The sequence below is a fragment of the Urocampus carinirostris genome, chromosome 17 (assembly GCF_059441175.1).
Source record: "Urocampus carinirostris isolate Australia breed hairy pipefish chromosome 17, RoL_Ucar_1.0, whole genome shotgun sequence".
In the NCBI taxonomy this organism is placed as follows: domain Eukaryota; kingdom Metazoa; phylum Chordata; class Actinopteri; order Syngnathiformes; family Syngnathidae; genus Urocampus; species Urocampus carinirostris.
The window spans coordinates 22,498,657-22,523,223 of NC_142365.1; the positions used below are offsets into that span (position 1 = coordinate 22,498,657).

Here is a 24,567-nt window from a genome sequence, read left to right on the forward strand (position 1 = left end):
ACCCCGTAAAGCACGTACTGTGCATCAGGGACCTCTCCTGCTGGCAAGTCCGGGAACTTTCCTAGTTGTTCGGCCATTGTCCACAAGACCTGGGCAGCGCTGCACTCACAAAAAAGGTGCCTCACCGACTCCTGGGCGCCACAGCCAGGTCGAGGGCACGTCGAAGTCGCTGACATTCCTCGGTGGTGCATTACGGCTCTGACTGGGAGAACTTCATGAGCCACCATCCATGACAAGTCTCGTAGTCTGTTTGGGAGGGCAGGATGATTGACGTTGCTCCAAACCGTTGTGGATTCGCCAAACGCAAGCCCCCGCACAGGGCTTACTGTTGCTCGCCCTTGCACAATAGCAATAAGGCCCTTATTGCTGTGGTTTTGTAAAGTGTGACATTCTTGTGTTTCCAAATCAAACTTCTTCAAAAAATCCCGAATAAAGAGATGTGTTGGTGGCAAGTTAAATGAAACTGGAATCAAACGATTGTTTGGTACAAGCTTTAGCTTCCGCAAATATGAGCCCATCCAAAACCGAGTCATTGCTTGACTTGTCGGGTTGTTGGGTGGGCCCACAGCGTTTTGGAAGTGGAGAGAGACATATTTGCTTCCCAGGAAAAGCTGGAGGTCAGGCACTCCTTTCCCCCCTTTTTCCTTTTTCTTTTTCATTGTATCTCTTTTTATCCTTTCCCACTTTGAGCCCCAGACAAAGCGAAAGATGGCTCTGTCCAGTTGTAACAGCACGTTTCTTTTAGGCATAAAAATTAAACTGATTGACAAAAGCATTGGGAGGATGATCGCTTTGATGATTAGGACCTTCCCCTACCCGGCACAGTCCAAAAAGCACAGCCGGCAAAATGAACGGAAAATGATACCGGTACTTAACGTTTAATGCAGACCTGCAGAGTCCGGGTGCCCGTTGAAAGTAATCCAAGGGAAAAAGTGTATATTTCCAAAGGTAAGGGTGGGAAAAATATATATCCACTATTGTCGGCCGTGTCCACAAACACGTCTCACCTTTACTCCACTTCCCGTCAGCTCGCGTTTGCCCCGCCCCTTCTTTCTCATTTGCTCGTGCAAAACATATCAGAATAAGTTTCTAAAATAAATACATTACAAAAATATACAGTTGCAAATACATATTATACCTGGTTACACATATTTACAAAGAAAGACAGTACACTGAGAGTTTTCAAAGCTTTAATAATAATATTATAACTTTCATCCCAAACCGTGCCTGTGAAGGGTAGCAAAACGCGACTAGCAACACGCTCCCAACACAGTAAACAGGTCTGTTAAGAAAAAACATACCGTACATGTAGAAACCACGATAAACCGTCCTCATCTTCCTCCTTATAACTGACGTCATCAAAGTCGTCTTCCTTCAGTATGGGAAAGAGACTTTGTCAAATAGACGTCGTCCCACGCTCCCTTAATCAATAACACGCTAGCAACACACTCACAAAGGAAAGTCTACGTGCAGTAGCTCTGTTTCCTTCTATGTCGGACTGCTCGATTGCATTTAGCTTGAAAGTTGCGTCATGTGCTGAGAAAGATGCTTTCTATTAATGACAAAGTTGGACTTCGAAATGTTAAAGGAAGATGACATATTTTTTATGCCACATTTTGTTTACCATTATTGTCCATATGATGGCGACAAAATATAATCTGAAGTGAAAACATGGATAGTGTCCAGAAATCATTTCCACCCCTTTTTAGAATATGGCATCAATATTATTTTTAAAATTTGAATTTGACAGTACAGAAGTCATTTGTAAAAAGGCTTGGGACGCTGCCCCTTTAAAAGAAGGAGCTTTTCCAATGCAGCTTACAACTGAGAAATTTCAAAACAAGCAGAGAGATGTGTCAGAGTTTTGTATTGCAGCTAAGTTCTCCATGCAGAAGTCCTGGCTTTACATCACAATTTTGTAGCGCTTGAGGTGACAACCTGTATCCCGTTTGTTTTACAACCCGATACCAATGAGGGAGCTGCAGTCCTGTCAGCTCCCACCCGTGAACTGCGTACACCCCTTGTTGAAATGCAATACTTATTCTACACATTTTTACAAGTATTGGAAAACATTAAAAGTGTGCATCATGTTTGCCATACTGTAGAAACCATATGAAAGCAAAAATATTTTTCTTATCTCCATTTTTTAAGCTTTTTTGGAAAAGCGCGCGGGAGAATCTCGGTGTCTCTAAAGAGCTGCATGGGGTACCTGAGACGCAGGTAATCGACCCCTGATTGAGGTAAACCAAAAGCAACATCAAGTGCTCACTGCGATGTCCCACAAGCATCCATCCTCCACCCCCCGTCAACCTCTTCTAAAAACTTCAATTAGGACACAAAGGCTGACAAGAGGACCCCCACACACAGCAGCCCCACCTCAACCAGCAACCGGCCCGGAGCATCCTTCTTTGTCTGCTCATGAGAGCCAGCTGGAGATGAAACACACATGCTGTTTGACGCATCTCCGCCAAGGCATTTGCTATCATAATGGCGTGAAAACATTAGCAGGTTTTATGTAGAATACAACGCGTGTGGATTTATAAAAAGGGAAAAGTCATTGGAGCGGCGGAGGTAGCAGCAGAGAGGCGCTTCATCAAAAATACATTTACCTCATGTACAATGCGCACACCCTTTGTCTTAAATCTAGGACAATAAACTTTCTCACAAAATGTCCTCAACCATACAACTCCTGACTGGATGGATAAGAAAACACTGCTTGGGAGAACAATATAAATATCATATATATTATATGTATATTAGTTTGTTTGCAGGGCAGCACAGCGGAGCAGTGCTTAGCGCGTGTGCGGCACAGTTCTGAGGTCATGAGATCGAACCTGCCAGTGTGGAGTTTGCATATTCTCCCCGTGCTTGCGTGGGTTTCCTCCCACATTCCAAAAACATGCTTGTCACGTTAATTGTCCAGTCCAAATTGTCCCTAGGTTTGAATGAGCGAGCGAGTTGTCTGTCTCTGTGTTCCCTGCGACTGGCTGGCTACCAGTTTAGGGTGTCTCCTGCCCACTGCCCGAGGATAGCTGGGATGGGCTCCAGCACCCCCTACGAACCTACTGAGGATAAGCGGTGCAGATAATGGATAGAGATAATGGATAGTTTATTTGCCTTTGTATCTGTCCAACCAAGAAAAGGTGGAAGGAAATTAAATATGACCACCATCTATAACAGGCAGCCAGGTAGGTTACCCGAGATGTAAAAAAAAAATGCCAAAAACAACCTGACTTGGCACTTTTGGTTTTGTTGACTCTGCATTTTTTCCCAGAAAGACATCCCACTCATCCAGGCCCAAACATTCAATATCAACACCAGCGTTTACAGGCTGTCAGGTAAGTTACCCCAGATGTGAAAACTGCCTCCATAAAAGCTGACTCGGCATTTGGCATTTTTGTTTTTAATGACTCAGCAGCATGGCCGAAAAGTGTAAAGCCACCCAAAAATGGTTTCTCGTCTCAAAGCAGCCGTTCGAGCTATAATTTGTATTCATATATTATTATGATAATAAAAATATGACCATCATGCTATTAAAGCGGCGCCGCCATCGAGCGGCTGCCTTTCCAGCAGCTCCCCTGTTATCTCTCACTTTTTGTGATGTTTTTGTTTTATTGTCTGCTTCTATCTTCAGTGTTTTTCTTCCCGTTTTGACAACTACACTATGGATTACTTCTATCCTATGGACATGGGTTTTAGCGCACAAAAATGCGTTTATACAAGGAATCAACTCCTTGCCCTGAAGAATTCCCGTGCTGGCGTGATTAAGGGGCCTATCGTGGAAGAAGAGCCGGAGCTAGCTAAGCGGCTAGCGGCGTTATAAGTCTTCGGTACCATCCGTAATCATGGTAAATATGAACTCACTACCAATAAGACCAACGAGTGCTGGTGGAAAAACATCTAAGCGCACAGGGAGCGCAGTTGCTGTATTTTGCGGAAACATGGCTCACGTTTAGCATTCCGGACGCTAACGTGTAGCCACCCGGAGCTACCCGGAGCAATCCGGCTTCAGCGCCGCTATACAGAGACACGAAAGCCTGGGGGAATCGGAGAGGAGGCGGATTTGCTAACACAAGGTGGTGTATCCCTGGACACAAAGAAAAGATTTCCATCCGACGCAGGGATGTCGAACTTTTGGACTGGCGTGTGACGTCATCCACTTTGCTACAAGCACCCCTAGGGCATCATGTTAATCTGTTAATAAACAACGGAGTAGACTGCTGGAAGTGTGAATTTCCCTACGGGGATGAATAAAGTATCTATCTTTCTATTGTTTTTATGTTTGATAGTGTTGAAAAAATGATGTGCAGCCACAAAAGGAAACCATTTCATTTAACGTCCAATTTTTAGACACCTCCCGTGTAGGCTATTGAAATAACATGTATGTGCATTTGTACATGCGTGTGTAATTAGGCCACAGAGAGACTCAGCAGCCAATCAAACCACCATCCACCACCCTACTGCCTCCCAGATATTCCCCGCACCCCACTGTCGCGACCCATAACGCATCCCCAATATTTCTACTCTTTCCCCTCGGGGCTAAGGGATGTCTGGTAATAGCACTAATTTTCCAGTCACCACCCCGCATTTGCCCCCACCTGCTCCTTTTAGATAGTCACTGGAATACTAATTGGGAGATGAGAATAATAGCTGTATTAAATATGTACATCACTCACTAAACTGTTCAAAGGGTTTCCAATAAAACTGACACATGAAAACATAGGAAAGGCTTTAAAAATTGGAGCAGGAGCAAAGTAGCGTATTTTCGACACTATGAGGCACACCAGATTATAAGGTGCAGCCCCTAAATTGTCTTTTTTTAGTATATTTTTCACATATAGGGCCCACTGGTCTACAAGGCACATAGAATTAAAACTACAATAAAAGCTAGGATTGCATAACAATTACATACATTTTGATTGATTGATTTTATAGACCATAAATTAGCATTATGACAACTCGTTTCACCACTAAAATTATCTTATGGAACAAACAATTAACAAGGTAACCACAAGAGGGCCTTTGAAGACCACTCTCTAACTTCCAGTAAAACCATTGGATGCCTTGGCTAAAATACCACTTGTCTAATTTGTTTAAATATATGTTTAGTCAGAAGGGTTAGTATTAATTTTATGGATATTGAACAGCTATTTAGTGAGAAATGTATTAGTGATATCAATTAACAATTTAATTTGTTTCAATTTTAATGATCATCAATAGTTGACATATCTTTTAGTTTGCACTTCTGATAAAAGATGATTACACTGACATTACCATTATTGCTATGATTAAATGGACAATTATCTGATTACGGGACAAGGCTTCATCAATATATTATTTATCTGAGGACATGTAAACATTCCGCCGAGACTATTGACTCATCTTCAAGCACGTCCCTTTGTTTTAGAAGTGGGTGGGACCAGGAAATACAATGTATTATTTAAAAGCTCTCAGTGCACCGGTGATGAATGTCTACTTCCTAATAAGAGTTCTTGAAATAATCTGGGATATATTTTCTTCTTTTTTTTTTTGGTCATTACTTATTTTTTTGTAATAAGTGAAAGAGACTACAAAATGTTGATGGCAAGTGATGACAAAGTCATTTGTATTCCTTCTTTGTTGTCACTTCAGGTTTTATCAGAATGGGATCAAACAAAGGCAGCCATTCATCCAATAATGTCAGTCCTATTCATGCTCCTGCACCTGATTGTGTGCATGCCGCCTTATCTGAAAGCAAATATTACCTTGCGCCTTATATGTCCTAAACAGCCTCCAAGTACCTTACCATCCAATTATGTTGAAGAACTCTGCCAGCACATCGCCATAATAAACATAGATGTGTGTGTCTAATTGGGCGACTTTGATTATAGTAGGGGCGATCCAAATATCGATACTAAACAAGTACTTAGGTCGGATTGATACTATGGTCCTGGGATCGATACTTCACCCCTTCGCTAATTTCCTCAAAACGCCGCATATATATGTAGATAGATTCTCCCTCACCCAGTGTCCTCAGCCACTTTCTAAGGTTAATGTCTGTTTATGTGACTGACAGGCACACTTTTAGAACCTTTCCCTATCTGGCCTGCTGCTGCATCTTGCCTGCCAGGCAGGAGACAAGGTAAAATCTATGCGCTAAATATGAGCTAAATATGGCAGATTCAAACTGGAAGTGCAGCCCGGTGTGGACATTTTTATCAACTACAGAAGAGGATCATGCCAGGTGTAAATTTGTGTGGTAAAGTGGTTTTCTACTTTGGCAACAACAAAAATGTACATAAACACATGATGAAAACAGCTAGCCGTGTAGAAAGGAACAAGATGCAACCAAAAATTTAAACATGGTACTGTTCCTGAACAAAAATCAGTAAATCCATTGACACTATGACAACAGAGACAAAGGGGCATATTGCTGATTTTTCAGATTGACTCTCTTGACTTTTGCTCTGTAACAGTTGTTGTAGTATAATTATTTAGATGTCTCATACTGTTGAAGGTTCTTAGATTGAATGGTTTACACTATATGCACTTTATGTCTTTACCTTAAAAATATTCTGCAATGGAAGGTATAGTTGTTAAGGAGTACTGTATTTATATTTTTGTTACATTGCTGCTTTTTTATTTGCCTCTATTGGCATTTGTTTTATACAGTATCAATTTTAGTTATTTGATAGAAATAAAATATTTTTAGTGCCTAAAATATTTGTGGTGTGTTTATCGTAAATATAAACTCAAGGGGAAGGGTTTTTCTACCAACCATATTTCAATAAAGAATTAAAAAAGATTAAATGTAAAAATTGATGTATAATAAAAATATAGAAGAAATACAGAAGCAAACTGTGTAAAAAATGAAATATATATATCTCGTGAGTTATTAGGGAATTTTTGTTGCACTACTTTTCATTACATCATTGCATTATTGCATTATTGTAATAACCTATACCAATCTCTAAGCACTGCATTGTAAATATCGTTTTACTGTTTGTTCAGACAGTCTTGTCTCTTATTTTCTTTGTAATGTTTTTCTTTTATTCACACTGGAGTGCCGTTTCTAATCATGTTGCATACAATGTTTTACTGAGTTGTTTTCAATGACAATAACACATTCAATTCAGGAGGAAAAACAAAGACCACATACATAAGAAATGTAAACATAAATAATACAAAATAAATAATGAATTTTTTTTTAAAAAGACACGGTGAAATGACATCTGAGCCCTTTAGCGTTACCTGTGGTGTTCCGCAGGGTTCAATAAATTGCATTCTTTTCAGCATTTATATTCTTCCATTAGGTGATATTATTCGCAAGTATAATATCAGTTTTCATTGCTACGCAGATGACACTCAACTATATCTTCAGATGGAGGAATCTGCCACACTAAACTGTGGAAATTTGGAGGCCTGCCTCGATGAAATATAAGAATGGATATCACTCAACTTCATGCGCATTAACTCTGAAAAGACCAAAATGTTAGTTGTTGGTCCATCTAAATGCTGTGAGTTGTTCTCAAAAACTGCTCTGAAAATTGACAAATGTAATATCAACCAGAGTGACTCAGTCAAAAATGTACTATTCATGTTTGACCCCGATCTGTCCTTTCAAATACACGTTAAGAATATTACAAGACCGTTTTTTTCCCATCTTCGCAACATTGCTAAAATTCGCCCTATGCTGTCTCAGTCGGATGCCGAGATTATAATTCACGTGACTGTTACCTCCCGGCTCGATTACTGTAATGCACTACTCTCCGGTCTCCCTAAATCCAAAATCAAGAGCCTTCAACTAGTACAAAATGCTGCAGCGAGGCTTTTAACTAAGACAAGAAAGTTTGATCACATTACGCCGATTTTAGCTAACCTGCATTGGCTCCATTAGCTTAAGATGTGATTTTAAGGTTCTCTTAGTATTATACAAAATCATGCATGGATTTGCTCCCTCATATCTTTCAGATTTAATTTTCCCCTATGTTCCAGTCCGGAGCCTTCGCTCTGAAAATGCTGGTCCACTAGTGATCCCAAGAGCCAAGAAGAGATTCGCAGTTTCGAGAGCGTTCTGCATTCGGGCCCCAGTGCTGTGGAATGCTCTTCCCCCTGAGATTCGATCTGCAACCTCGGTGGAAATGTTTAAATCCAAGCATAAAACACACTTCTATTTTATAGCATATGAATAACCTATATTTTAAGTTGACAATATCTCTGTATTATTTGCCCTCGTGTAGGTTTTAGATCAGGGGATGATGTCATAATAGTCTGTGGTTTGCAATAATCTGTGGTCTGTGCAGCCCTTTGAGACTATTTGTGATTAAGGGGCTATACAAATAAACATGACTTGATTTGACTTGACATGTAGAAGAAAAGCAACATAAATTGAATTGTCCTCATTGACATTAATATCAACGCTTAGAAACATTGTATGCAACAAGATTAGACATGACACCCCAGTGTTAACATATTAGGGTAAAAAAGATAAGACTATTAGGATAAAAGGCAGAAAAAAATGTTGACAACATAGTGGTTAGAGACATGCCGACATTATTATAATGCAATGTTTGTGAATAAGAAAATAGTGCATGGTCACAATATATAGAATGAATATATAAAAAGTATAGACGACAAAGACCGCAAAAGAAAAATATCAAAGAAGATGAAGAGGAAAGAAATGTAAGTAAAAAAAATAATAAATATCTTGTAAAAAAAAAAATTGAGGCAAATTTGTTTTAAATATACATCTAACTAATTTCCCCTCAGTAGCAAAAATCACAAAAACAATAGAGTGTGTGTGTGTGAAAGTGGAAATAGAACTGTGAGCGTTTGTTCTTAAACAAGCACAAATGTTACAAAACATTGGGTTTTTTACACAGTACCTGTATATCCAGCTTTCTCTCTTCCCAAAATCACGGTACAAAGTATACCAGTTAACGATGAATTAAAGACTGCCAATAATAATGTCGTACTATGACCGTGACTCATCTGTATGCATCTGACTGGGATTTCCTTTCTTTCTTTTTGCCAAAAAGGTTAGTTAAAAAGACACCAGTAGACAGACCTGCCCTCAGAAATTCACAATGTCTATTTGGTAGACTACTGCACTCTAGTGTCTAAAGTCTGCCAACACAAGATCGTGAAAAACTGCTGGGCACATTGTTGAAGTAAAAAAAGAAAATACTGCGGCATACGAAAGAGGTTTGGGGGATTAAATCATAAAAATGATTAACAAACAAAACAAACATGCAATGAGATTCTTGATATTATTTCAACTATTAAAACACAGTGCTATGAGAACATCCTTCAGCAGCCCAAAGTGAACAAAGGTAAAAAGAAACAAACACCGCACAAAAAAATAGGTTAGTCAGAATAAGGTCACCATAGTTTTTTGATTGTCACAAAGATTGACATACAATATGAACGCTTGCGTAAGTTGAATGTGCCTGACACGCGACTCAAAACGCTAGGCCTACCAAGAACAGGTTTCTCTATTTTTTTTTCCCGACTGTGAAAAGCTATGCCTGTGACGACGATTTATGTCAAGTTTGCCTGCATTTTAAGTCTAACTTTTAACACAGTAAACACGCCTTTACAAGATTGTCACAATTACTGGATACTAGTTTTGTTTTTGTTCTGGACGTGGACACAGATTTGGCCAGTGATCAATGAATGGTATGGCGGCATGATCATGGGTGGCTGGTCAACAAGTGATCTAAGATTCATCCATCCAGCCATCCATTATCTCCACTGTTTATCCTCAGTAGGGTCACGGGGGTGCTGAAGCACATCCCAGCTATCTTCGTGCAGTGGGCAGGGGACACCCTGAACTGGTTGCCAGTCGCAGGGCACACAGGGACTTACAATTCCCTCACTGGGAGGAAACCGGAGTGCCTGGAGGAAACTCACGCAAGCACGGGGAGAACATGCAAACTCCACACGGGAGGTTCAATCTCATGACCTCAGAACTGTGCCACACACACACTAACCAGTGTGCCGCCGTGCTTCCCCTCTAAGATTCATATCAAGTTAAAATTGGATATTTAAAAATAAAATGTATATTATTCTATAACACAAATAATAAGTGAAGTCCGACACAAGAATCGCTGCCGATCTTGTATCCTTTTTAAAGGTATCAATACCAGAGTCGGCTGCCTTTGAGTGGCCGTTTAACTGATATTAGAAGAACTGTAAAAAAAAGTATTGAGTGAATTTATAGATAGATAGATAGATAGATAGATAGATAGATACTTTATTCATCCCCGTAGGGAAATTCACACTTCCAGCAGTCTACCCTGTTGTTTATTAACAGATGAACATGATGCCCTAGGGGTGCTTGTAGCGAAGTGGATGACGTCACGCCAGTCCAAAATTTCGACATCCCTGCGGCAGATGGAAAACTTTTCTTTGTGAAAATCCAGGGATACACCACCTCGTGTTAGCAAGTCCGCCTCCTCTCCGATTCCCCCCGGCTTTCGTGTCTCTGTTTAGCGGCGTTGAAGCCGGATTGCTCCGGGTAGCTCCGGGTGGCTACACGTTAGCGTCCGGAATGCTAAACGTGAGCCACGTTTCCGCAAAACACAGCAACTGCGCTCCCTGTGCGCTTCGATGTTTTCCACCAGCACTCGATGATCTTATTTGGTCGTGAGTTCGCATTTACCATGATTACGGATGGTACCGAAGACTTATAACGCCGCTAGCCGCTTCGCTAGCTCCGGCTTTCCTTCCACGATAGGCCGCTTCATCACGCCGGCACGAGAATTTTTCAGGGCAAGGAGTTGAAATTCCTTGAATACAAAACCCATGTCCATAGGATAGAAGTAATCCATAGTGTAGTTGTCAAAACGGGAAGAAAAAACACCGAAGATAGGAGCAGACAATAAAACAATAGGGCAGCTGCTGGAAAAGGCAGCCGCTCGTGGCAGCGCCGCTTTGATCAAGTAAATCAATGTGGTGATTGTAATGACGATTCTTGTATTCCAAGTAACCACTGACTGGAGGTAAGATCTTGGGTTCGGGCCCGAACCTGGGTCGGGTTTGAGCTTAAAATGCCAATCATTAAGTCAGGCCGGTGGGGCTTCTCTCTTGTGGAGGATCTACACAGCATGCGCTTACTTTTACTCAAGTTATTATTTAGATAAAGAAAATGGTTACCAAATCATCAGTTTACCTCAAGACCACTAAATCCAAAGATCATTTTCACTATGGTGATAGGATAAAAGATGCGCAGCTTCCTCCTTCCACCTCACGTCTGACGTCATTCCTGCTTCTTTCCAATAGCTTACAAGCTTGACAAACTTTCTTTTTGATTGGAATTTTTCACTATTTGCAACTTGTAATTTGCGAAATTTGATTTTCTTTTTGGTACCATTTTGTTCAGTTTCACTTTTGTTCACTGCACGTCGCCGAAGTAAACCCCTAGCTGCCGAAATGCACAGTTCCGTACTGAAATATGCACGGCCAGAGTAAAGCTTCGTGTTAACTTTGGCGGCAAATTAAAGCTTAAGGTTTATTTGAGGCTTGTTTATCCAATCAAGTTAATCAGTCAGGTTTAGGCATGTTCGGGTTTACATATCTACGACTCGGGTAGGGTCGGGCTGAATTCTTAAGGCCCGATCTTATGCTTCTTTTACTGACACTGAAGTGCAAGAGGTCTGAATGAAAATTAGATATAAGTAAGTGTTGAGTTTATAGTTTAGCAGACACTCAAGATGAAGAGAGAAAACATCAATTGCTTTCAACAGCAACATTATTGGCGAATATAGGCAATGATGTAAACACTGCATAAAAGAACAACAACGAGGAATCATTGTCAAAATAACAAACTGGCATCCTATGTGATCTCCTTTGTAGGTGTCCAATATTAAAAAACAGAATATATCGAATTATGTTTTTGATAGTATTACTGAAAAGTTAACTGATGAGTGAAAAACTGCAATGAAATGCTTTAGTAAAATAAACCTGAAATGAATAGAATGTCACCATAAACCGCGTAAAACAGTTTAGTGTTTCAAAAAGAGACCTCTGGTACCTAAAACAGACACAGGGTGCAACCGTAACCTGAACTACTACCTACGTAATTACTTTTTACCAAAGAGACATTATTAAGTAACCACACAAACTACATTCTCCAGAAAGAAAATAAGATATGAAAACTCTATGCAGTCGCCAGGTACAAGGTTTCAGCCATGTCTCCTGACAGGATGATTAATGATGAAAAGAATTCCCCTGGCCAAGGTTAACGTCATAAAAGAGCTAGTCCAGAAATCCCCTAATGAGATGGAAAACCAAAACGTTATAAATAAATATAAAATTTATTTCCTCGTGGAGTGTAACAACCCTGCTTTTAATATGAATACTTGGATTGAAAAAAACAAACGATAAAATCACAAATGAAAGTGCGAACATGTAGCACACATACTAATAGACGCTGATGACATCCATGACACCCAGTTGACGAATGACACCAAATGTGTTGTCCACAAAGCAAAAAAATGGAAGACAACCTCATCTCATCTCATCTCATCATCTGCACCGCTTATCCTCAGTAGGGTTGTGGGGGTGCTGGAGCCCATCCCAGCAATCATCGGGCAGTGGGCAGGGGACACTCTGAACTGGTTGCCAGCCAATCGCAGAGCACACAGGGACAGACAACTCACTCATTCACACCTAGGGACAATTTGGACCGGCCAATCCACCTGAAATGCATGTCTTTGGAATGTGGGAGGAAACCGGAGTGCCCGGAGGAAAACCCACGCAAGCACGGGGAGAACATACAAACTCTGCACAGGAAGTCCGGTAGCTGGATTTGAACCCACACAGAAGGTTGCCAAGACCTTAGAACTGTGCCGCACATGCACTAACCACTGTGCCGCCGTGCTACCCTGGAAGACAACCTGAAAGCATGAAATTGTTTGACTTTATTTAGGGTTGTAGGGGCACCATTCCCTGTGGTGTGTCTTGGGCAAGAACAGCCTGGTGGCGCCCATCCCTCTACAGCCCAACAAATGTTTCCACCGGGTCTATATATAAATATATGTAAATATCCATGAACCATGATAATATCAAGAGGAGCTCCCAGACGTGTTTGAGACGTGAATGAGTTATTGAACCTAAGTGGTGCATCTTATGAATGTTAATTTCTACGTTGCTGCTGTGCAGGAAAGCAGACAGGATGCCTTAGTGGTGACGCATCGTTGTGGGCTTTTGCGGCATCATCTTTTGCCTAAGAATTGGATGCAAGAGAACTGCTTGCAGAATGCGTTGTGTGAAATGCAAGGCTGCTACTTTATGTATAACAAAAAAAAATACATTTTATATAATAGTGTGTATGGCAGGGTTGTCCCAACTTTTAAGAAAGCGGGCCAAATTTGGTAAGCTCAAAATGTGTGCAGGCCGACTATTCAACCTGGCATTGTTTGAACAGTGTCAAATAAATTTACCCTCTGTAAAAGCTTTGCACTGCTTGGCGACCAGCGTCGCAACCTCATAGCTCGTCTTTGTAGCATTTTCATTTGACTCGCAGGATCTCGTGAAAAAGCGCTGTGTTGCCGTTAAAACAGCTTTCAATCGCTTTACCTTTTCACAGCTTTTGTTTTCAAATAGCTTTTTGAGGTCAGCATGCTTTGTATAACAACTAATGATGTCAGTTTTGAGGAGAAAGATGAGGACGGTTTACCGTGGTTTCTAAATGTACAGTATGTTTTTTTTAACAAAGCTGTTTATCGTGTCGCGAGCGTGTTGCTAGTAGCGTTTTGCTAGCCTTCACAGGCACGGTTTGGGATGAAAGTTATAAAATTATTATTAAAGCTTTGAAAACTCTCTCGGTGTACCGTCTTTCTTTGTAAATATGTGTAACCATGTATAATATGTATTTGCAACTGTATATTTTTGTAATGTATTTATTTTAGAAACTCTTTCTGATATGTTTTGCACGAGCAAATGAGAAAGAAGGGGCGTGGCAAACGCGGGCTGACGGGAAGTGGAGTAAAGGTGAGACGTGGTTGTGGACGCGGCTGACAATAGAGGATATACATTTTTCCCACCCTTACCTTTGGAAATATACACTTTTTTCCTTCGATTACTTTTAACGGGCACCCGGACCCTGCAGATCTGCATCAAACCTTAAGTACTGGTATCATTTTCCGTTCATTTTGCCGGCTGTGATTTTTGGATTGTGTTGGGTATGGGTTAATTTTGTGATTGTGTTGCATTTTTTCAATGTGGGCGCATGCGGCTAATATACAGGTGCTGCTTGTGTATGTACAAAACCGGTTTTCCTCCCGAAATGTGGTGGGTGCGGCTTATAATCAGGTGCGCTCTATAGTCCGGAATCTACGGTAGTTGTTATACAAAGCATGCTGACCTCAAAAAGCTATTTGAAAACAAAAGCTGTGAAAAGGTAAAGCGATTGGAAGCTGTTTTAACGGCAACACAGCGCTTTTTCACGAGATCCTGCGAGTCAAATGAAAATGCTACAAAGACGAGCTATGAGGTTGCGACGCTGGTCGCCAAGCAGTGCAAAGCTTTTACAGAGGGTAAATTTATTTGACACTGTTCAAACAATGCCAGGTTGAATAGTCGGCCTGCACACATTTTGAGCTTACCAAATTTGGCCCGCTTTCTTAAAAGTTGGGACAACCCTGCCATACACACTATTATATAAAATGTATTTTTTTTTTGTTATACATAAAGTAGCAGCCTTGCATTTCACACAACGCATTCTGCAAGCAGTTCTCTTGCATCCAATTCTTAGGCAAAAGATGATGCCGCAAAAGCCCACAACGATGCGTCACCACTAAGGCATCCTGTCTGCTTTCCTGCACAGCAGCAACGTAGAAATTAACATTCATAAGATGCACCACTTAGGTTCAATAACTCATTCACGTCTCAAACACAGCACAGGGATAAAAGAGCTGTTAGGTGGCTTTACTTTAAATGCATTTTAGAGTAAATAATGGTTAGGGAATTAGTCGTACATATACCAGAAGTACAAATACACCCTAGCACACAGTTTAGTAATATGGTAAACCCTGGTGCTGTGAACTATTCTGTGATGCTTTCTGTTGTTTTGACGTCTGGTCGGTGGGTTGATTGGATTCTTTAACCTCTACGGTAGTAGGGACACCATTTCCTGTGGTGTGTTTTGGGCAAGTACAGCCTGGTGGCACCCAGGCCAACTTATGATTCCACCAAGCCTCGAACCGGGGACCTTTCGCGTGTTGGGCGAATGTGCTAACCACTGCACTACAGAAACGTTGGCGTTTGGCTGACTACCGAAGTCCAATCAAAATATTATTTATAACATGCAAAAATGGCGAAGTACTGGGGCATTTTTTTTATTACCGTAAATTCCAGACTATAAGCCGCTACTTTTTCCTCAAACTTTCAACCCTGCGGCTTATTCAGTGATGCGGCCAATTTATGTAATTTTTCTGATGGCCGCCAGCGGCACTCAAGTACAAAAGGTAAGATTTAGACCGGTGGAATATATGCGCCGAGGAAGACTGCAACTTCTTAGCTTGTGCACAAATTAAATTATCGTAGACATATCCTCATCATGCAAATTGAAAAAAGAAAGGCACATAACGCAACTTTCGAGCTAAACGCAATCGAGCAGTCCAATAAAGAAGGAAACAGAGTTACTGCACGTAAACTTTACTTTGCGAGCGTATTGTTTTTGAATAAGGAAGCGTGGGACGACGTCTATATGACAAAGTCTCTTTCCCATACTGAAGGAAGACTACTTTAATGATGTCAGTTTTGAGGAGAAAGATGAGGACGGTTTACCGTGGTTTCTAAATGTACAGTATGTTTTTTTTAACAAAGCTGTTTATCGTGTCGCGAGCGTGTTGCTAGTAGCGTTTTGCTAGCCTTCACAGGCACGGTTTGGGATGAAAGTTATAAAATTATTATTAAAGCTTTGAAAACTCTCTCGGTGTACCGTCTTTCTTTGTAAATATGTGTAACCATGTATAATATGTATTTGCAACTGTATATTTTTGTAATGTATTTATTTTAGAAACTCTTTCTGATATGTTTTGCACGAGCAAATGAGAAAGAAGGGGCGTGGCAAACGCGGGCTGACGGGAAGTGGAGTAAAGGTGAGACGTGGTTGTGGACGCGGCTGACAATAGAGGATATACATTTTTCCCACCCTTACCTTTGGAAATATACACTTTTTTCCTTCGATTACTTTTAACGGGCACCCGGACCCTGCAGGTCTGCATCAAACCTTAAGTACTGGTATCATTTTCCGTTCATTTTGCCGGCTGTGATTTTTGGATTGTGTTGGGTATGGGTTAATTTTGTGATTGTGTTGCATTTTTTCAATGTGGGCGCATGCGGCTAATATACAGGTGCTGCTTGTGTATGTACAAAACCGGTTTTCCTCCCGAAATGTGGTGGGTGCGGCTTATAATCAGGTGCGCTCTATAGTCCGGAATCTACGGTAGTTGTTATATTGGTCAGAATATTACACGCTCTCCCTTTAAAATAAGAGTGTCCAAGTCAAATGGAAACAAGGCCGGATAAGAAAATTTGTCAACAAGCCAAGAGCCAGACTGATCAATTGTTAAAAATGAAAGAAGCGAATAGTGCTTCTTGCTAATATGTGCTTGCCGCATCTAGTGACACCTAAAGCCATGCTTGGCAATACTAGAGTTAACAGCTAACCGCTAAAGATGAATATGTGCTCAGTTCAAGCTGACGACAGCCAAAAGTAAAACAGAAATAAGATAATAATAAATAATCATTATTATTTTTTTTAAAAATTGCAGCGCTTTCATTTTAAATTTTCAATGTTTTATTTGAGCAATGTTAGGTGCCATTGTTAGCCTTTAATGTGATTGCTAATGCTAATACAGCTAATTACAGTGTATTTGACTTCACTTGCTTGCCAAAACTAGGTGCTAATGTTATGCTAGTCATATCTAGAGCCCCCTAAAGCGCAATAAAGATACTAAAATTAACATCTAACCGCTAACTGCTAAGGCTAAATAAGCCCTTACTACTGAAAACAATTATATTTGCTCTGTATTATGTGCATTAATTTACAATTCTCCAATTATTTTAGTCCAGATTGATGCTAGAAGGTGCCTCAGTGAAGCTAACTCCTATTATTTAGGCACAATTAGTAGCTGAAAGTTTCTATTTTAGCTAAAATGGGCTAAATTGACCGCAAGAAAAATAATCCTAATGATAATTATAAAAATAGTAATACTTCCATTCACTCATATATGTTTTGAATACATTTGTATTTAACTGAAATAAAGCTTTTTCAAATTCAAATTCAAGCACTCAAGGACTTTCTAAGCCAATTTTCCAATTCTTCCATTACCAATAAAAGAAAATATCCAATGTGAATGATTTATTTTCCAAAGCAACAAATATATGTGCGATTTACATATGCAATATCAATAATCACGTGTGCATTTTTAGCTCTAGAGTGAATCTTGAATATATTTGTTTTTGTGACAAATCCCTCCCCATATACTGTAGGTGTTGGGGAACAATTATAATATGGAGCTTACACTTTCAATTTTTTCAATTACAATATACCACTAGGAAAGGCTACCTTCCTTTTTCGTATGGCCCATAGTAAATATCCATAATTGATATGTTTTCTTTGCACTAATACAAGTGTAATAGTGCCCTGTGTTTAGGGGTAGCATGCAACTGTCCTCTTGAGTGCGACCCGAAGTGAGCAACGATGCTACATAAGACAATGATATACAAACCAATGCCAGTGGCAGTTAAACTCCATACAGTCATCATACAGTGAAAAATATATGCAAAAATTTCCAGTGTATGATACAATAACGTAACAATATTACCGTTTTTCAGGGGCCAGAGAAAACCTTCTCACGGCCGAATGTGGCCCGAGGGCCTAGACATTGACATACTGTATGTGCTTTAAAAGATAGTGAAACGTGTCATGCACACAAATTGCAATCAAAAATAACAACCTCCAAACCATTTTCACCATAAACAGTAGAGCTCCCTGTTCCCGTTTCCTTCGAAGTCCAAGACGAGCTAGAACAAGTTTTGCCGGCACTAAAGCGACTACAGTGTCGACCCAAGGGAGGAAAAAATGTGCGACATGCAGAAATCATTCTCTGCTCATGTAGAAATAAAACGCTGTTATCAAACAAAACAGTTTGACACAATTTACAGGTATATTTACCAGTTATCTGAACCTGTCAGTAGCTTCCTCATGATATGTTCAGTTTGGTCAAACACCGACATCCCTACTCACACAACTGAGGAAATGCTATAATTGTGAGGACCGATCCTGCTATATGTAGAATTAAATATATGAATGAATAAATATCTACAAATTTATGCCATGGAAATAAAAGAACACACAATTTAATCACATGATACTGAGATATACGTCAGAAATTAAATGTACTTATTCATTTATGCATTTTGTCATTCACTTTATGATGTATTTTAGTACGTGTTTTTGTTTATTTTTCTGCAGATTGTGTCAATTATTTGTTATTTATTTATTTCGTAGTGGATTTTGTCATGTATTTTGTCATTCATTTGATCATTTATTTCGGTATTTGTTTTGTGGTGTATTTTGCTGTGTATTTTGTTATTTCTGTATTTCTTTCGTAGTGGATTTTTTTATTTATATTTCGTGGATTTCGTCATTCATTTATTTCTGTATTCATTTTGTCGTGGATTTCATCAATTATTTATTTCGGTATTTATTTCATAGTGGGTTTTAGCATTCATTTTTTCATTTATTTATTTCGGTATTTATTTCATAGTTTATTTTGTCATTTGTGTGTTCATTATTTTTTGTCGCCATTTATTTTGTCGTGGACTTTTTCATGAAGTTATTTCTGTGTATGTTTTGTTTTAAATTGTCTATTTCGGTATATGTTTTGTTGTGGATTTTGTGGTGGATTTTGACGTTGGTTTTGACGTTTTTTGGTTAATTCTTCTGTGGATTTTGCTATTGATTTTCTCGTGTGTTCCGTCCTGTGTAACATCCTGTGTTTCGTATTTCGTCATCAAATATGTAATTGACTTTGTCATTGATTTAGTTTTGTCACAACAGAATGTTATTCAAATTCAGAGGGACCCAGTTGGCCAAGCGTTTCACTGTATTGGTTGATCAGTGAACAAAACCGCTTTAAGTAAAAAGCTAGGACAGTTTGAACCTCCCCCTAAATTTGATTACATTTGGTCGTAACAAAATGTCCAACAAAATACTGCACATGACAAAATGCATGGCACGATAGACACCGAAATAAACGACAAAATGCATAGATATATGAATTTATGTCATATATTTAGGTAATATGCCACTTATTTATGCATTATTTTATTCATATTGCACGTATTTGTAGGTATTTATTTATTCATACATGTATTTATACACTTGGTAGGATTGGTTTCTCCTTACCCTCGGAAGAACATTTTATTCATGAAATATACAAAAAACTATGAAAAAAAACAGTTGGAAAGGTTCCAGGGCTGGTGTCACAGTATGTAAGTCAAACCCAACATAAAACATATGGCCCTCTAAGTGAGAGACGCGCTAAAGATGCACATCTACAACAGCAGTCACACAGTGATAATTGTTCTAAATGAACAAATAAAATAGCAGCGTGTAAATTCTTGCGTGTTAGTTGACAAAGCTATTATAAATTTTTATGACGCCAGACATTATGAAAGCAATCCTTTCAGGAAGCGAATCCAGCTGGCAACTCACAATGGGTTTGGTGGTGACTCCAAAGTTAAAAAGCACCGTGCTGTGAGTCAATGATCCCGCAAAATGAAGTGTTAATGTACAGTTTAGGACAAGCTTCACTTGATGGATGCAGCCATGACGCAGGGAAAAATCTCGCCTGGCGTGAGCTCGCTGCTGTTGCCCGGTGACCGGGAGCCACTGTTGCTACGACTGCCAAGTAGAGGGTAGCCATAAAAATGTCTCGGAATATTCACAAATCTTCCCAAGTCAACCATTGTCTTCAACAACGAGACATTATAAATATTAATCCAGCAGTCAGAGGCTTGAATAAAACAAAACCGGAAGAATAAAGCTGTTTACATTGAGTGAAAATTACCCACACAATGGTTTATGGCCTGTAATGTCTTTGACCGCTGCAATTATACAATTAAAACGGGATTCCTAATTACTCCGCAAATAGTTTATAAAATTAAGGTAAGCAGTTGATTCTGTCACAAAAGAGTCATCGATGTTATGTGATACACGGGTGGTCGGGAACGTATAGTGCCATGAAAAGTATTTGCCCCCTTCCTGATTTCTGTGTTTGCTTATTTATCACTCACAGAGGTTTCAGATCATGGAACCAATTTTAATATCACACAGAAACAACCGTAGGAAGTACAAAATGCATTCAGAAATGTTGATTTCATTTATTAAGAAACACCCCACCCCACCCTCACAAAAATCGAAACTTACCTGGCCCCATGTAAAAAAGTAATTGCCCTCTGGACCTAATAGCGAGTTGGGCCACCAACAACAAAAATCGAACGGAAATTATAATTGGTAATGAATCTTTTATAACGCTATGGAGGAATTTTGGCCCACTCTTTCCAATTTTTTTTCAATCTGACATAGATGTTTTTTTAAGCATGAACTGCCCATTTAAGGTCACACCACAGCATCTCAATTGGATTTAAATGCGGAGTTTGACTTGGCCACTCCAGAACTTTGATTTTTTTTTGTTTTTTTGAGCCATTCAGAGATGGACTTGCTTGTGTGTTTTGGATTGTTGTCTACTTTATGATGAAAACCCACAGAACAAACTGTGAACACCCCAAAATGCCAGCCAAGCACCCAAAGCATTTTGCTTGAGTGAGCGGATCTCTCCACACAAAGGGCACTCACCTAAATACATGCATATCCTTCCGGTTTGCAGTAGTTTGGGACATTTTTACGTATGAACTCTGCCCGAAACCTTCGTTTGAAACCATTATTTACAACAAAAATGAGGGTCAAAATGAGCCTCAATTATCTTAAGTAACTGCAGGAGGGAGGTAAATGTTAAGTGGTGTATTTGTTGATATATGGACACAGGACCTGGCATTATTATTATTTAATAGATTTTATCCAATCTCTAAACGTCAAACAGTGAAAATAAATGCACTGAAGAATTAGATTTTGTCTGAAGAGCGTGTTTGACAGTTTTATTAAATTTTGTCTAAAAATACATGATGTAGCTCTCACCAAAAATATATATTCATAATAAAAAATACATTTAAGTTTCAATAAATAAAATCATAATATTTTTCTTGAATGTTTTTTTGGTCAAAAAGGTAACCCGCCCCTATTTTAAAGAAATCAGAAAACTGCAACAATTCAGTCTTTGACCATAGATGTGGGACATTTTTCCAAATACCAGTTGAATGATATTAGCTTAATATCATAAAATTATATCAAAATGTCCACAATACCATTCGGATCATGTCACAAAATCGAATATCTGATACCTTTTATTGTATTCAATCTGTGTATACTAGCACCTTCAAGTAGGTAGTTTATGATTATTATTAGAAATCTTTTAGCCCCTGCTTCATAAATCAGTAATAACGGAAAATATTTTACACTTGCTTCACGTAAATCACAAACTTATGAGTAAATAAGAGCACCCTAAGATGACAAAACATTGCATGACATACTAATGCATTTTTCTATTTCACTAACATTTTGTACAAAAATACAAGTTTTGCTTGTAAACACTCATGTATCATTTTCCAGTATTGTTACATCTCTCTCTCTCTCTCTCTCCCTCTCTATAATATTGCTCAAATTCTAATAATAATGAGATACTCTTTTGACTTTGCATTTTAACATTTGTTATATTGTATCATTTGACATTGATACATCCCAAGTGTTGAACCTGCTATCAATCTTTGATAAAATAATATAACAATACAGTGTGTGCACATCATTTTTAGTAATTAACTTCATCACGAAAGTCATTCAGTTCCAACCATCACACATAAGCATTTGGGTAACATATCCTTTCCAAGGATTCTGACCGCTTCAAATAAAAGAGCAGGAGAAACTACTGCAGATACTAACTGAGTAAATGTATTTGGGAATCTATGTGTCACAATAGGCGCTGCCACCTCCTTAAAGTCTTCCTCAATTCTATTTATGTGTTTTGGCTAGTCAGCAGCACTTGACTCATGTCATGCAGACAATCGCTTAGGGAAGTAAAAGTGAGACTGAAGAAATGTTTCAATCCTATTTCTAAAACCAATTATCTTGATTGTGCAAAAGCATCATCACGCAATTGTTAATTATACAGCAGAATTCGCCCATTTCAGTGGTAGCCTTTTTAAAACTTGCTGTCCACTGAGAATGACATCATGGTTGCTCAGTGCTTAAGTAATGAGCAATAGGGCTGAAAAGAGATTGGTTATTAGCCGAGCAACTGAGGTCGCTACAAACTGGTGAATTTGCCAATTGTAGTTACAAATATCCTTACTCTCAGGTGGAAAAAAGCATATCTCCATTTTTTTATCATTTTTAATTTTTAGCCCTTATGGAAAGATTCGTAACGGTTTCCAGAGAATATATACATATACTGTATATATGCTTACTGTATGAATTGCCTTTCTTATGATGCTGATATAAAGCTTAAAGATTTAATGCGACACCAAGTATATTTTTTGGGCTCTTTCAACATTTTGGGTTGCCTACACCGGCACTACACCATAGAGCAAAATCTAGTGGTCAAATAATACACACTGTCCCTTTAAAGGGCCCAAAAAAACGTAGTGCAGTCTAAAAGTGCTCCCCATCCTTTTTTGTACCACGGACCGGTTTAATGTCTGACAATATCATAGCTGCCCAACCCAATTATAATCTTAGTAATTATACCAATACAAAGAATTATAAAGCCTAAATCTACTGTGTAATCCCTATATCACTGAAGATGTAGATGACATAGGAAAAGGCATTATATTTGAGCTCATCATGACACTATTTTTCTTCACAGTATGACATTGTTGAATACGTGGAGCTGTGATTAATATTTGAAATGTATATTTGATTTTGGTATTGTGTTCATAGTTTATATAGTCAATAAGTGATTTTCTTATGTAAACTACATCCCTAGTGGTTTAGTCGTCAGAGTTTGATCCTTTTGCATCCAATGTTGTGCAAAGGTGGGCAGCCGTAAAAACTTGTGTATACAAAAAATGTGCGTTATATACGGTATTAGCAAAAAGATAGGCATCTTTTTGTCTTCTCAAATAAGACAACTTATATTTCTTTCTGTGTGACCCAGTACCAAACAACCCAAGGCGCAATATCGATCTGCGGCGAGGTGGTTGCTGACGAATAGTAGTGAGTATGGTTTGTTTATGAGTGAAGATAATAGTTCAAATGTAAAAGAGCTGTAAAGAATTTGGAACTTTGTTAATATCTGCCGCCATCTCCTGGATCAAAGTCAGAGTTGCAGCCTTACTTAGCTCATTAATGATGTGCATACAAGTACATGCATTTCTTAGAAGTGTTCATTGCTTGAAGTTTATAAGTTGCTTCCCTAACAGCTCTAATTAAGTAAGATAGACGCAGAAGAAAATAAAGCATTGGGGCTCATTGAACTTAGCTGGGCATTGTTTATGTTAACACATACTTAATAGAGAAAATGTTTAACTTTCAACTTTTTAAGGAAGCCTAATACGACACAATCCAGCTTTAAGGATTATCTTTCGAATATCGCGATCCAAATTGCTGTCTGGGTGTACTTGGCTAAAAACCTATGTCCCGGTCCAAGGCATGAGCGAGCTAAGCGGCTGCTTAGGGCCCCGCAACCACTAGAGGTCCCCCAGGAGTGATGAACTTTTTTGGTGCCAACATTGTCCCAATTGTCACTTTGTGTTTCCATTCAAACATACTTCTACAGAAATACAAGAAAAATACTAGACAATAACTACAAAACTAAATATCAAATATAGTGCTTAAAAACAGGGACCTCATAATTTATTTTAATTTACTTCTGAAAATAAAAAAATAGTATAGAATTCCTACAAAATACTACTACAGTAATACTAATTGCAAAATACTACTACAGAAGTATTTGTTCCAAAAATACTACAAAAAGACAACGACAGTAATATCACAAAAATACTAAAGATGTATGACAAAAATACTAATACGGAAATACGACAAAAATACTCCTAAAGTACCTTTGGAAATACATCAATTATATTTCTACTAAAATACAAAAAAATGCTGATACATAATACAATAATTTAAAAAAAAAATTACTGGAGAAATATTAGTACAAAAATACTACCACAAGATGATTACAACAGAAACTGCAAATTACACATATAGCAATATTCCAGAAATTATCCTATGGAAATATCACAAAAATACTACAAAAATAAAACAACAGTAACACTGCACTACAAAAATACCACAGAAATACAACAAAATTCTAATATGGAACAGAGATAGGAAGAAAAAAAAACAAAGAAAAAAATACTACATCCATCCATTATTTGCACCACTTATCCAGTAATACTCAAAATACTTTCGAAATACAACAAAAGTACTCCTGAAATATTAAAAAAATACTACTA

The 24,567-nt window shown here is 38.7% G+C and overlaps 1 protein-coding gene across 2 annotated transcripts in view; it reads right to left on the bottom strand.

Annotated features, from left to right (window-relative positions):
• Positions 1 to 24,567, bottom strand: part of abr (ABR activator of RhoGEF and GTPase) — a 145,851-nt gene that overhangs the window by 119,875 nt on the left and 1,409 nt on the right. The window lies entirely within an intron of this gene.